This window comes from Lemur catta, chromosome 16 (assembly GCF_020740605.2).
Source record: "Lemur catta isolate mLemCat1 chromosome 16, mLemCat1.pri, whole genome shotgun sequence".
Taxonomy (NCBI): Eukaryota; Metazoa; Chordata; class Mammalia; order Primates; family Lemuridae; genus Lemur; species Lemur catta.
The window spans coordinates 36,768,147-36,781,064 of NC_059143.1; positions in this window are offsets into that span (position 1 = coordinate 36,768,147).

Here is a 12,918-nt window from a genome sequence, read left to right on the forward strand (position 1 = left end):
GTTCTCCACAAATCACTCTGAGCCGCCTCCAGCACCTCTGACCTGACTCTGCAGTTAGTCCTTGGAGAAAAGAGCTCGCGTGGCCGCAGCGTGGTCCCGACAGAGAGGCCTCAAGAGCCAGGTTCTGCAGGGGCGGAGCGAGGCGCCTCAGTTTCCAGTGCAGGGAGAGGCCTATGCCTGCATGCACATACATGCTAAGTTCACACACACATACATGCACGCACACACACACACACACACACACACACCCCGGGCCAGCCAACCGTACAGACAGACCACTGTGTCAGAAAACAGTATACTTCTCCCCGGTCTCACTCAGGCTGTCGCTCTAAATACAGCGAGTGGAAGAGTTGAATTCGTTCATTAACAAAGGGTTTTTCTTCCTCCCTCTCTCCTCCTGCGCCTCCTCTTCTTCCACCTGTGGCAGGACCATTAGCATTTAGTCACGGCCCCGCCTATGCGCGGGCTCCATTCTGAATCCACACCCACATTTTCCCATGAGGAATCCCAACAAAAGGGGATTTGTATTGTTTTGCTTTTGCTTTTTGATGGAACTACTTATTCTTTCCAAGTGATTTAAGAGATTATCAGTCACGTGGTTCACATTTTTCTGCAACCTAAAAAAAAAAAAGTTTCCAAAAGCACAGCTTAAAGCGGTGCTGGATTTGGAGCCAGGTGACCGAAGTTCAAATCTTGACCTTCCTAGCTGCCATCTGGCCGGAGGCCAGGGACTTAGTTACTCCAGTCCTGGGTTTCTTCCTTTGTCAATTTTGTTTAATGATTCCTGCCTATAAGAGAATGGATAAACAAATCGTGGTATACTCACACAATGAAATACTACCCAGCAATAACAAAAAATGAACTACTGAAATACGCAGCGATACAGACGAACCACATAGACTTTATGTCGTGTAAAAGATACCAGACACAGAAGACTACATTCCGTATGAATCCATTTATGGGAGGTTCCAGAGCAGGCAAAGCTAATGGACGGTGTTAGAAGTCAGAACAGTGGTTATGTCTGAGGGGCAACCACTAGGAAGGAACAAGAGAGAGGCTTCTGGAACACTGGAAATGTTCTATGTCTGGACCTGGCAGGGTTATGCAGGAGCAAACACGCAAAACTTCCCCGAGCTGTGCACTTGACACATTTTAACCACATGTATGTTATACCTCGATTTAAGAAAGAGACATCCCTATATAATGCCCACAGCTATGGTGAGGACCAAGTAAAACGAGACATGCTTATAAAACACGAAACACATGCGAATTGTTATTGTTAAGTAATAATAAGGGCATTACAAAGATGTTAGATCCTTGAGAAAAAAAGCCGTATTGTTCTTCTAGACCAGAACTGACTTAACCAGCAATAGAAACTGAGTCCTTCTGGGAAATTACACGATCTCATGGGAAGGGTATGACATGTATTATGGTCTGTAGCATTTCTGCTGTTGAGTTTCAGCACTACTGAGCATTTCTTGAATGCTAACACTGTGCTGTATCATCTCACTGAACTTTGTAACAGTCAAGGCAGGGCTGTCCCTGCTGCCCTTGGTTCTGTGACCTCTTGACTGGCCTTGGAAGTCACAAAGGCTCTGCAGGCCCCCTGTTGCCTGTTACTGACGGTGCACCATCGTCTTCCTAGAGTTAATAACCCAGATGATTGTGCCTAATAATGTCAGCAACACAGGCAAGACTGTGCCTGAGTGAGAGGAGGTCAGGCAGTCTGGTCATGAGTCGAGCCTAAGGTGGGGAGACAGTTACTGACATTCTGCAGGCAATTAATTCTTCTTGAAATCTGGTGGGGTTTAGGAGATTTTCCTTTTTCTCATTTACAGAATGGATCTTTTGGTCTGTCCCAGAATGCTCTGACCCCCTGTCCCCAAGATAGATTCTCTAATAGAGTTGAGGCCACTGTTCACTGTGACCTGCCCCAACACTCAACTCCAAATGTCTTCTTCCCTCTTTAGCCCATCTACAATCCACACAACCCATAAGTCCAGCTCAAGTCGCACCTTTTCCTAGAAGACTTCCTTGACGGCCCAGTCATAGCAAGCCTCTCCCTTTCCCCAAAAAACCCAAGAGGCAGTGGGGTAACCGCTCCAGAAATGGGACTTGGATAGTATCAGCCTCCACCAAGTCAGCAAAAGCTCCTCCTGCAAGCCACTCCAAATAAACATACAATCTAAACAAAACAGTGTCCTGCTATTAAAATGCAACCTCAAGACACACTCCCTAACCCTGTCTTCCAACGAGATGCCTCCATTAAACCAAAGCTACATAGAAATTCTAGAGCCTTCTTAGCACAGCAGTAAGTCTGTTCCACGCACTTGATTATATGTTGCCTTGTACTGTTCTCAATTATTTCTTATCTCTAGGTCTTGATTGTCAACAAGACTATAAATTCCTCCAGGGCAGAAATTATATCATTCTTATTTTGTATGTCCCATAGAGTTTAGCAGAGGCCTTAACACAGCTGAGATAGCACTAGTTACTAAAAATTTTTGAGATGCTCTGCTAAAAATGTACATACTTTATAAACTCAGCACACATTTTACTCATATCATTTGTGGTAGTAATGCTGATAACCATGATGATAATTATTAATGTTCTTACAATTGCATTTGTTATTGATTTCTCCAGCTGTTAAGTGCAATTTATAAAAAGCCAATTGGACTTTAAACTGCATCACTGCTATTTTGCAAGGTAATATTGTACTTTTTCATTACATCTTAAAAAACCATACTCAGCACATTTTGTAGGCTCATGAAATAAACTGCTCAAAACCAACACTGGCATCTGTAGCGTGCATATCAATAAACATGTTTCATTTCCAATCATACTCCTCCCCAGTTTGGAAATAAGTTATTTCCCATTCTGTTCAAATAGCAATGGCAGTTTATCTACACACCGGATAATTAGTGTTTCCCATGGTCTTCCTCGAGTTAACAGCTTTTGGTGGGGAGGTTAGCACAGGTTCACACAATTCTTATCCAAATACCTTGGGGCCAAATGTGTTTCGGAATTCTGAATTTTTTGGATTTTGGAATGGTATTGTGATGTCTAGGCCATAGATTTTATAACACTCCCAGCCAGAGCTAGGACAGTGCCCAGTTATCAAAAACAGTCATATTAATAGTTCTATAGTAAAATCTATGAGATAATTTTAAGCAGCTTTACTCCTACTCAGGTCAAACTTTGCTGCTGAATAAGGTCTGGCGTCAAACTTCCTGGTTTTAGAGCTTATTAGATTTTGCAGTTACAGGTGAGGGCTGGTCTGTGCCTGGCTCTCTTCTACAGTGCACATGGAATAGGGGTGGCCGTGGGGTTTTTCAGGGATCCCAGATCCAAGGCCCCACCAGGATCGTTCATCTTTCACTCATGTGGGGATTACAGTTCAACACAGTAAGCCTTTGTTGAGGGCTTCTGTGTGCCAGGCACTGTTCTAGGTGCTGTGAGGTATTTAAAGGTGAGTAAGATAGGTCTCTATATTAGTGAGCCTGGGCTGCCTTTACAAAGGCCAGGTGGCATAAACAACAGATATTTATTCTCTCACCGTTCTGAAAGCTGAAAGTCCAAGATCAAAGTGTGGGCAGGGTTGGTTTCTGGGGAGGCCTCTGTTCCACCTTCTTGCTCTGTCTTCACGTGGACTCTATGGGCCTGGAGCGGCGGGGGAGGGAGAGAGCGAGCGCGTGCTCTGGTTTCTCCTCCCCTTCTTATAGGACACCAGCCCTGCTCAGCCCATTAAGTCTTAATTACCTCCCTAAAGGCCGCATCTCCAAATACAGTCCCACTGGGGACTAGGGCTTCCGTGTGTGGATTTTGGGACGACACAACTTAACCCATAGCAGGCTCTTTCCTTCAAATAACTCAGAGTCTAGCAGTGGGCACAGGTCAGATCACAGCTCATCTGATAGAAAGGAGAAAGGAAGAGCAGGGGTGAGCAGGGAGCCAGGGAGCCCCCAGGATGTCAGGGGGACTGTGAGTAGATGGCCTTTGAGTTGAGCTCTCAGTAAGGGCCGGGTTAGACTTCGGCAGGGGGATGTGGGAGGGAGGGGCACGACGTCCTGAAGCAACACTCTGATGATGCCATGGAAGTGGGGGGGTGGGTATCTGTTTGGGGACCAGTGACTGCCACTTCCATGTAGCCGGAGACTGGGTGCTCGGCGTATTATACAAACGAGCTAAAGCTGGCCCTTGTGTATTTGGCCCCAAGTTTGTTGATTTCTTGACTGCAGGCTGAGACCCATTAGCGCAAAAGTCTGCTGGCACCAGATGCAAATGTTTGCAGGTCCAATTATTTTAAAAATAGCTCAAACAAGCAAATTTGTAGCCATGTAGAGCCCGTCTGCTTTGCATACCCCGCAAAACCTCACCCACAGCTGTCACTTATGGATAAGGTAGGGCCTGGCAGTAGTAAGGCCCCAAGCTGCTATGGCTCCGGGAGCCCCGAACCCAGAGAGTCCCCACCGAGCTGCTGAGGGACATCTGGACGTGTGAGCGAGCAGCTTCCTGTGGCCTCCTCCGCCCCTGGATGGCCGCCCCCTCCTCTCCGTGAGCTTCTAGGGCTTGCGTGGGGTTGAAGTGCAAGACATTCTTCCCCTTCGTGTCTCCTGATCGCTGAGTAAAGTCCCTCCTTTGATGACAGGGTTCCCTCTGCCTGGCAGCAGGGGTTCGAGGGATTCGGAGGCGACCGAGGGGGAAGAGCTGACCACAAGGTGGCAGTAGCACACACAGGCTTAGTGGAGCTTTGGCCGGGTTGCCTGAGGGGGAGGCCGCGCGCAACGGGGGGCTTTCTCCGCCGCCTCCTCACCTGGTGGGGGGAAGGCAGCGCCCCTGGGGACAGCCCGCAGCCAAAGGGGGCAAGAATGCGGAGATAGATGCCCCAGCCTCCGATCTGGTGCACTACAAACCGGAGAGGCTTTCCACACGGTTCCTCGGAAGGTCCCCAAGAGGAGTGAGACCAGTTGTCCGCAGCGGTAACCGCCCTCTAGCACGTCCTTGTACTGTCCTCGCCCCACTCTCCTACCTCCGCACTCCTGCTCCCTGGGTCACCTACCAGATAATCTCACCGCGCCCGAGTCCTCACCTCGGGCTCCGGTTTCGGGAGAACCAAACCCAAGACGGTTTCTCATCTGCAAAGTGAAGGATTTGGACTAGACACCCTCTCAGCCTCCTTCCGGCTCTAGGAGCACCTCAATTTTTAAGCAAGAAAAGCGAACCCCACAAAATCCAACCCAAAGTCACACACAGCTGATTAATGACACATGAGGCAAGAACCTGGCCTGAAACTGTCTCATGATGTCAGTTTCCCCAGATCTCTATCTACAAAGTCATTTCAAATAAAAGTCCCATGCGTCGGTGCTCAGAAGCACTAAGCTAATAACCCTCAGCCTCTGTCCAAAATACACATCTTAGAACTTTATAGAAAAGAGTTGACATTTGGAGGCGGTTTGGGCTCTCAGAGCCCTTGTCCAGCCGTCAACTTCACAAGAGGCATAAACGGAATCACGTCTTTTTATTGTTCCCTGCACTAAGTGTGATAAAATACTCCTTTCCAGTTATCTCAGGGGCTTTTCTATATAGGATGCTATTCTTTTTATTAGATGAAGTTCTCATCTATATTCTGAGAGGCTGTCTGCCCTGTTTATATAAGGTAATCAAAATATCAGAAGGATAGTTTACAGAGTGAAAAATATTCATACCCATGTGTAATTTATGGAATGTTCATGCATTGGTGTGCTTGATGGATTTGTGCTGAATTGCTATGTTAGCAAACATAACGGTTTGGACAGGGACCACAAAGCGGTGGAAATGGAGTGAAAATGCTAACAGCCTAAAAAGCAAGCCTTAAAAGGTACATTGGTTGATGAAGAGTACTTTGATACCAAATTATTTTAATAAATTTTGGTAAGAAATCATGATGGTATGTGATGGAAAAAGTGCTGTGCTGAACCAAGAGGGAGATTTCTTTGGGCTTCTGTTTCTTCATTTGCAAAATAATGAAACTGACTAAAGTACTGTAATGAGTTTTTAACCTCTACAAATCTACAGCTCATTGACTTTACCTGTACTGCCTGTCGTAGAGAGGCGGTATATCTGAGTGGCTAAAAGCATAGACTCTATAATGAGACTGGGTTCAAATCCCAGCACCACTCCTTACCAAGTGGAGTGTTTTCCAACATCAACAACCAACTCTCCGATTCTGCACTGAGACGAGTCTTCAACAATTCAATTTAGTCCTATTCGAACTACCTGGAGTTAGCACGGACCCCACAGGTTAAGGGCTCAGTCCCACGAGAGTGTCTCCATTCAGAGGCCATTCTCAAGTCCTGGGCCACCTGTACTTTTAACTGGCCATAAATCAGGGGTTCCCCTGACCTTCTTCTCTTGTTCAAAAGTTTGCTAGAACTGCTCACAGAACTCAGGAGCATACGTTACTTACATGGACCGGTTTGTTTTGAAGAATATGACTCAGGAATAGACAAATGGAAGAGATGCACAGGGCAAGTACCGGGTGGAGCACAGAGCATCCGCCCCTCTCCTGCACTCCTGCCCCAAGTGTTCACTAACGCGGAAGCTCTCTGAACATCACTGCTCAAGAGTTGTTAATAGAGTTCAATCCCCAGTCCCCATCCTCTTCAAACAGGTTGGTGAGTGGCACTGAAAGTTCCAATCCTCTATTCACTTGGTCTTTCTGATGACCGGCACCATCTTGAAGCTATCTAGGGGCCTTACCCTAAGACACCTCATAGAATAAACAAGTGTAATCTAAAAGGGCTCCTTATGAATAATAAAAGATATTCCCATCAGGAAATTCTAAGGGTTTTAGAACTTTGTGCCAGGAACTGGAGACAAAAACCAAATGTTTTTTTCTTTTGAGTCTTGCTTTATTGCCCAGGCTGGAGTGCAGTGGCACAATCACAGCTCACTGCAGCCTTGAACTCCTGGGCTCAAATAGTCCTCTTCCCTCAGCCTCCTGAGTAGCTGGGACACAGGCATGAGCCATTACGCCCAGCTAATTTTTTCTCTTTTTTTGTAGAGGCAGGTTCTTCCTGTGTTGCCCAGGCTGGTCTCAAACTCCTGGCCTCAGGTGATCTTTCCTCCTCAGCCTCCCAACAAAGTGCTGGGATTACAGGCATGAGCCACTGTGCCTGATCCCAAATATTTGTTATTATACCACACTACCCATGTGGCCTCGGCAACTTTCTTAACCTGCTATGCCCCAGTTTCTTCAGTTGTAAAATGGGTTTGATAATAACAGTACTTCCTTCAAAATATGGAAAAGAGGATCAAATGACTAAACATAAAAAGCAGTAGGGTGGTGGCTAGTACTTGGCAAGCCCTATAGAAAGTTTAGCTGTTATCAATCAAAATTAAGGCTGTTGGGGCAGAAATAATTTGATAGAGGTTTATTGGAAGCCAACGTAAGGATGGACCTGGGAAAACACACAAAGTTAGGAGTGTTCCAAGTCTGTGACAAGTTGGAAGGCTTTTACAAGAAAGTTTAGGAGAAGGGAGGAGGAGACATCTGAGTAGATGTATGTCAGTAAAAATATTAAATCAGTAATAATCTTCCTACAATAAAAGCCCAGGCCCAGATGGCATCCCTGGTGAATTCTATCATACACTAAGCAAGTGCCAACATTGTACCCCCAGCTAGCTGTCAGACTAGATGGACTCTTTGTGGCCAAGATGAGACTTTTGAGAGGAAATTAAGTGTCCATAGCGAGGACAAGGGCTCGGTCACACACATGGTTAATTACTATGAAGCTTGTTAACTGCCATAAAGTTTTCTTCCTACAGTTAGGCAGAAACCTGTTCTAGAGAAATATTGTCCAATCGACCTCAACGGACTGCCTGTCACTAGCCAGCCAGGACACCCCCACCCTGAGTGTCCTGCCAGTAGCTCTGATTGGATAGGAGACTGGCCTTACGAATATTCCTTCCTGACAAGAAGCTGCAAACCCTAAGCCAGTTCTAGCTGACTTTCAGAGACTGCACACAGTGTCTTTGTGCCTTCTAGTTTACCTTTGGATGTAAAGAGCTGAATTCCACCTCATTTTAATGTTAAAACCTTGTCCCAAAGTGAACACGGGATGTATGCTTACATATGTGTTAACTCATTGAGCATGCGCTAGACTTTCCCCATAAATATTCATAGACATTCCCCAGACCTGATGAATATACATGTAAGACAGACCCTGGAAGGCTCAAATGCCTCTGCCTCCTTCCCTTCTGCACAATATGTGCTTATGGTTCCCCTAGAGGTTACATTCCCTGATCTGTAGATCATTACTCTGAAAATAAAGTTTTCTCCTTCTTTTCCCCCTCCATAAATCTCACGGTCATTTTGTTAATAGAAGAAATACCAATCCTTCACAAACTCTTTCAGAAAATAGAGGTGGAAGGAATACCTCCAAACTTATTTTACATGCCCAATATTACCCTGATACCAGATCCAGAAAGAGACATCAGGATAGACCAAGATCCAAGATCTAAGATATACAAGAGAGCAAGATCAACATAGTGGCAAAAATCCTTAACATATTAGCAAATGAAATGCAACAACATATAAAAAATATAAACCATGACCAAGTGACATTTGTTCCAGGATATGCAAGGTTATTTTTGCATCTGAAAATAAATTAATGGAACATACCATATAAAGAACCAAAACCACATGTTCAACTGAATAGGCACAGAAAAAGCATTTAACAGAATCCAATATCTATTTATCATATACCAACTCTCAATAAACTGGGAATAGAAGTCTAAAAGGCATCTGTGAAAATCCCAAGGTTATATCATACTTAATGGTGAAAAAATGAATGTTTTCTCTTAAAACTGGAACCAAGTCAAGAATGTCTACTCTCACAACTTCCATTCAATATCATACTAAATATTGCACTGATTAGAGCAATCAGGCAAGAAAAATAAAAATCGTACAGATTGGTGAGCAAGAAATAAAATTGTCTTTGTTTGTAAATGACATCTTTTTTTTTTTTTTTTGAGACAGAGTCTTGCTTTGTTGCCCGGGATAGAGTGAGTGCCGTGGTGTCAGCCTAGCTCACAGCATCCTCAAACTCCTAGGCTTAACCGATCCTACTGCCTCAGCCTCCCAAGTAGCTGGGACTACAGGCATGCACCACCATACCCAGCTAATTTTTTTATATGTATATTTTAGTTGGCCAGATAATTTTTCTATTTTTTAGTAGAGACGGGGTCTCGCTCTTGCTCAGGCTGGTCTCAAACTCCTGAGCTCAAGTAATCCACCCGGCTTGGCCTCCCAGAGTGCTAGGATTACAGGCGTGAGCCACCTCGCCTGGCCAGTAAATGACATCTTGAATATAGAAAATCCTACACATCTACCAAAAAGTAAAACAAAACAAACAAAAACTAGAATAAGTGTGTTTAGCTCAATGTACAAAAATCAATTGTCTTTCCATACACTTAGCAATGAATGATCTAAAAATGAAATTTTAAAAAATTCCATTAACAATAGCATTGAAAGAAAAAATACTTAGGAATAGATGTAACCAAGGAAGCAAAAGTCCTGCACATTGAAAACTATGAAACACTGCTGAAAAAAAATTAAAGATGACTTCAGTGAATGGGGAGAAAGACCTTTTTCATGGATTGGAAGGCTCATTATTATTAAGATGGCAGCTCTCCCCAAATTCAACTGTAGAGTAAATGCAATCACTATCAAAATATCAGCAGGCATTTTTGTAGAAATTGACAAGCTGATCTTAACAATTACATGGAAACTTAAAGGCCCTAGAATAGACAAAACAATTTTGATAAAAGAACAATATTGGATGACATACCACCCATTTCAAAAGTTGTTAAAAGACTACAGCAGTCACTACAGCATTATATTAGCATTAGAATAGACAACCAATGGAATAAAATGTCCAGAAATAAACTCTTATATTTATGGTTAATTGAGTTTTGAACTTGGTTATCTCATATTTTCAAAAAATGCTCAAAATAGAACATGACTTCAAGATTAAGAGCTAAATCTCTAAAATCTCTAGAAAAAAATAGAATATCTTTTTGACCTTGGGTTAAGCAAAGATTTCACAGATAAGTCACCACAGTCATGATCCATACAAGAAAAAATGATAAGTTGAACTTCATCAAAATTTAAAACTTTTACTCTTAAAAAGACACCATTAAGTACATTATAAATAGAAGGGAGGGCTTTGAATATTCGCACCAGAAAAAAATGACAAATGCATAAGGTGATGGACATGTTAAATACCCTGATCATTATGTAACGTATATGTATACTGAAATATCAAATTGTACCCAATAAATATGTACAATTACAATGTATCAATTTAAAAATAAATACTTTCTTAAAAAAGAATATGAAAATACAAGCCTCAGACTGGGAAAAATATTTTCCAATCATAGATGTCATATCATATAATATACCATAGCCTATCGTATATCTGATAAAGGACGTGTCCAGACTACAAAAAGAACTCTTCCAACTCAGTAAGAAAGGACAACCCAATTAGAAAATGGGGGTAAGGATTTGAATAGACACTTCACAAAAGAAGACACATGAAGGGCCAATAAGCTCATGAAAATATGCTCAACATCATTAGTTATTTGAAAAATGCAAATTAAAACCACAATGAGATGCTTTTCTCACTTGCTAGAATTGCTACTCCAAGTGGTGACAAGGATGTGGGGAAACTGGAACCTTTATATATTGCAGTGGGAATGTATAATAATATGATGTGGTCACTTTGGAAAACAGTTTGGCAACTTAAAAAGGTTACACTTGACAGCATAGCACACGGCAATTCCACTCCTAGCTATCTACCCAAGAGAAATGAAAACGTCCATTGACACAAATACTTGTATGTGAATATTCATAGCAGTCAAAACTTGGAAGTAATCCAAATGTTCCTGAACTAATGAATGGATAATTAAAAGGTGGCATATCCACATACTAGAATACTACAAAAATAAAAAGAAATAAACTACGGATGCGTTCAATGTCATGGATGAACTTTAAAAACATACTAAGTTACGGAAGCCAAATACAAAAGACTACATATTGTATGATTCCATTAATATGAAATTTCAAGAAAAGATAAAACTATAGAGACAGCAAGTTGGTCAGTGGCTGCTTGGCACTGGGTAAAGGAATGGAGACCGACTGCAGACCTGCACAAGGGAACCTTCGGGGTGATGGAGGTGTTCTAAAACTGGACTGTGGTGATGGTTGCAAAGCTCTCTAAATTTATCAAAAATCACTTATAATGGGTGGACTTTATGGCATGGAAATTATACCTCAATATGGCTCTTAAAATTGGTTCTAAAAGAATAAATTCATCTAGAATTTTTACATAAAACATTGGCTAGAGCTACTAGAAATAAAGCACTGCTTTATTTAGAAGGAATATCCCGCAGAAACCATCTCTGAATATCCCATGGGAATGAGGTAATGCATCATGAGAACATGCAGAAGAACCAAAAGGTGTTGTATTTTAATAGATGTGATTAAAAATAATGGGTTTCAGGATCAAGCAAGTGTGGATAACAGAGAAGTAAACAAAGGTAGATGGGTTTCATTACTTTAGGGTTTCCCAGAGTCTGTAAATATTTCAGTGTGCCTAATGACTCTTCAGGAAAAGGAGCCTTTTCCAAATTTGTTTTTCCCCAAAAACTGGTGTAGCACAAAGTACACTTTGATATATGGAAAACACTTTGCAGAGCAGGGGTAGAATCCCAAATAGAATATTGTCCAGAATTATCTGGCAACTTCCTAATTTCTTTGAATTTACTTGGCTGAGAAAACTCCAGACTCACAGCTTGGGAGCTCTGTCAACTCTTTCCCACCACAAGGGCAGTTTACTGATTTGTTGCTCAGACCCAAAGCATGGAGTCACATTTGACTTCCTTCCAAACCCTGCACTCAACACGTACATCCATCAGCAAATTTAGTTGGCTCTACCTTCAAAAGACGATCAGAATCTGACCTTTCTCAAGGTGGCCCAGGTAACACCTTGTATGAGTGATCTATGGCTGCCTAACAAAACACCCCAAAACGTAGTGGCTTGAACCGTAATACGCATTTATTGTCTCCCACAGTTTCTGTGGGTCGGGAATGGAGAACAGCTTGGCTGAGGGGTTCTGGTTGAGTCCCTCATGAAGTTGCAGTCAAGACATCAGCCAGGGCTGCAGTCATCCGAATGCCTCACTGGTGCAGGGGCTAAAGGCTCTTCTTCCAAGGTCACTCGTGCACGTGGCCGGCATGTGGGTGCTGTCTTTTGCTGAGAGGCTTCAGTGCCTCCCACGTGGCCTCTTTAGCATCCTGTACTTACCAACGTAAGTGGCAGACCGAGCCGCAGTGTCTTTTATGAGCTATGCTTGGGAGTTACACCCTGTCACTTCTGCAGTGTTCTATTGATCACACAGGCCAGCCGTGAGTCAGCATGGGAGGGCCTGAGTACAGAGGAGGGATCACTGCTAGTTGTCTTGGAGGCTGGCCACCACACTGCCACCTCCTCTCACCTGCATTATGGCAGTCGCTTCTTAACAGACATTCTGTTTCTGTCTCCCTGACATCTGTTCTCAACACTGCAGCCAACCTGCTTACATCCTGTCGTGTTGCTCCCCTCCGGAAAGCCCTACAGCTTCCCATTGTGAAGGAAAATCCAGTCTTTACCATGGCTCCAAAGCCTTACATCACCCGGCCTCCATAACCTATTTTTTATGAGACAGAGTCTCCGTCTGTCACCCTGGGTAGAGTGCAGTGGCATCTTCATGGCTCACTGCAACCTCAAACTCCTGGGCTCAAGCAATCCTCCTGCCTCAGCCTCCTGAGTAGTTGGGACTACAGGTGTGTGCCATGACACCCAGCTAATTTTTCTATTTTTTGTAGAGACAGGGTCT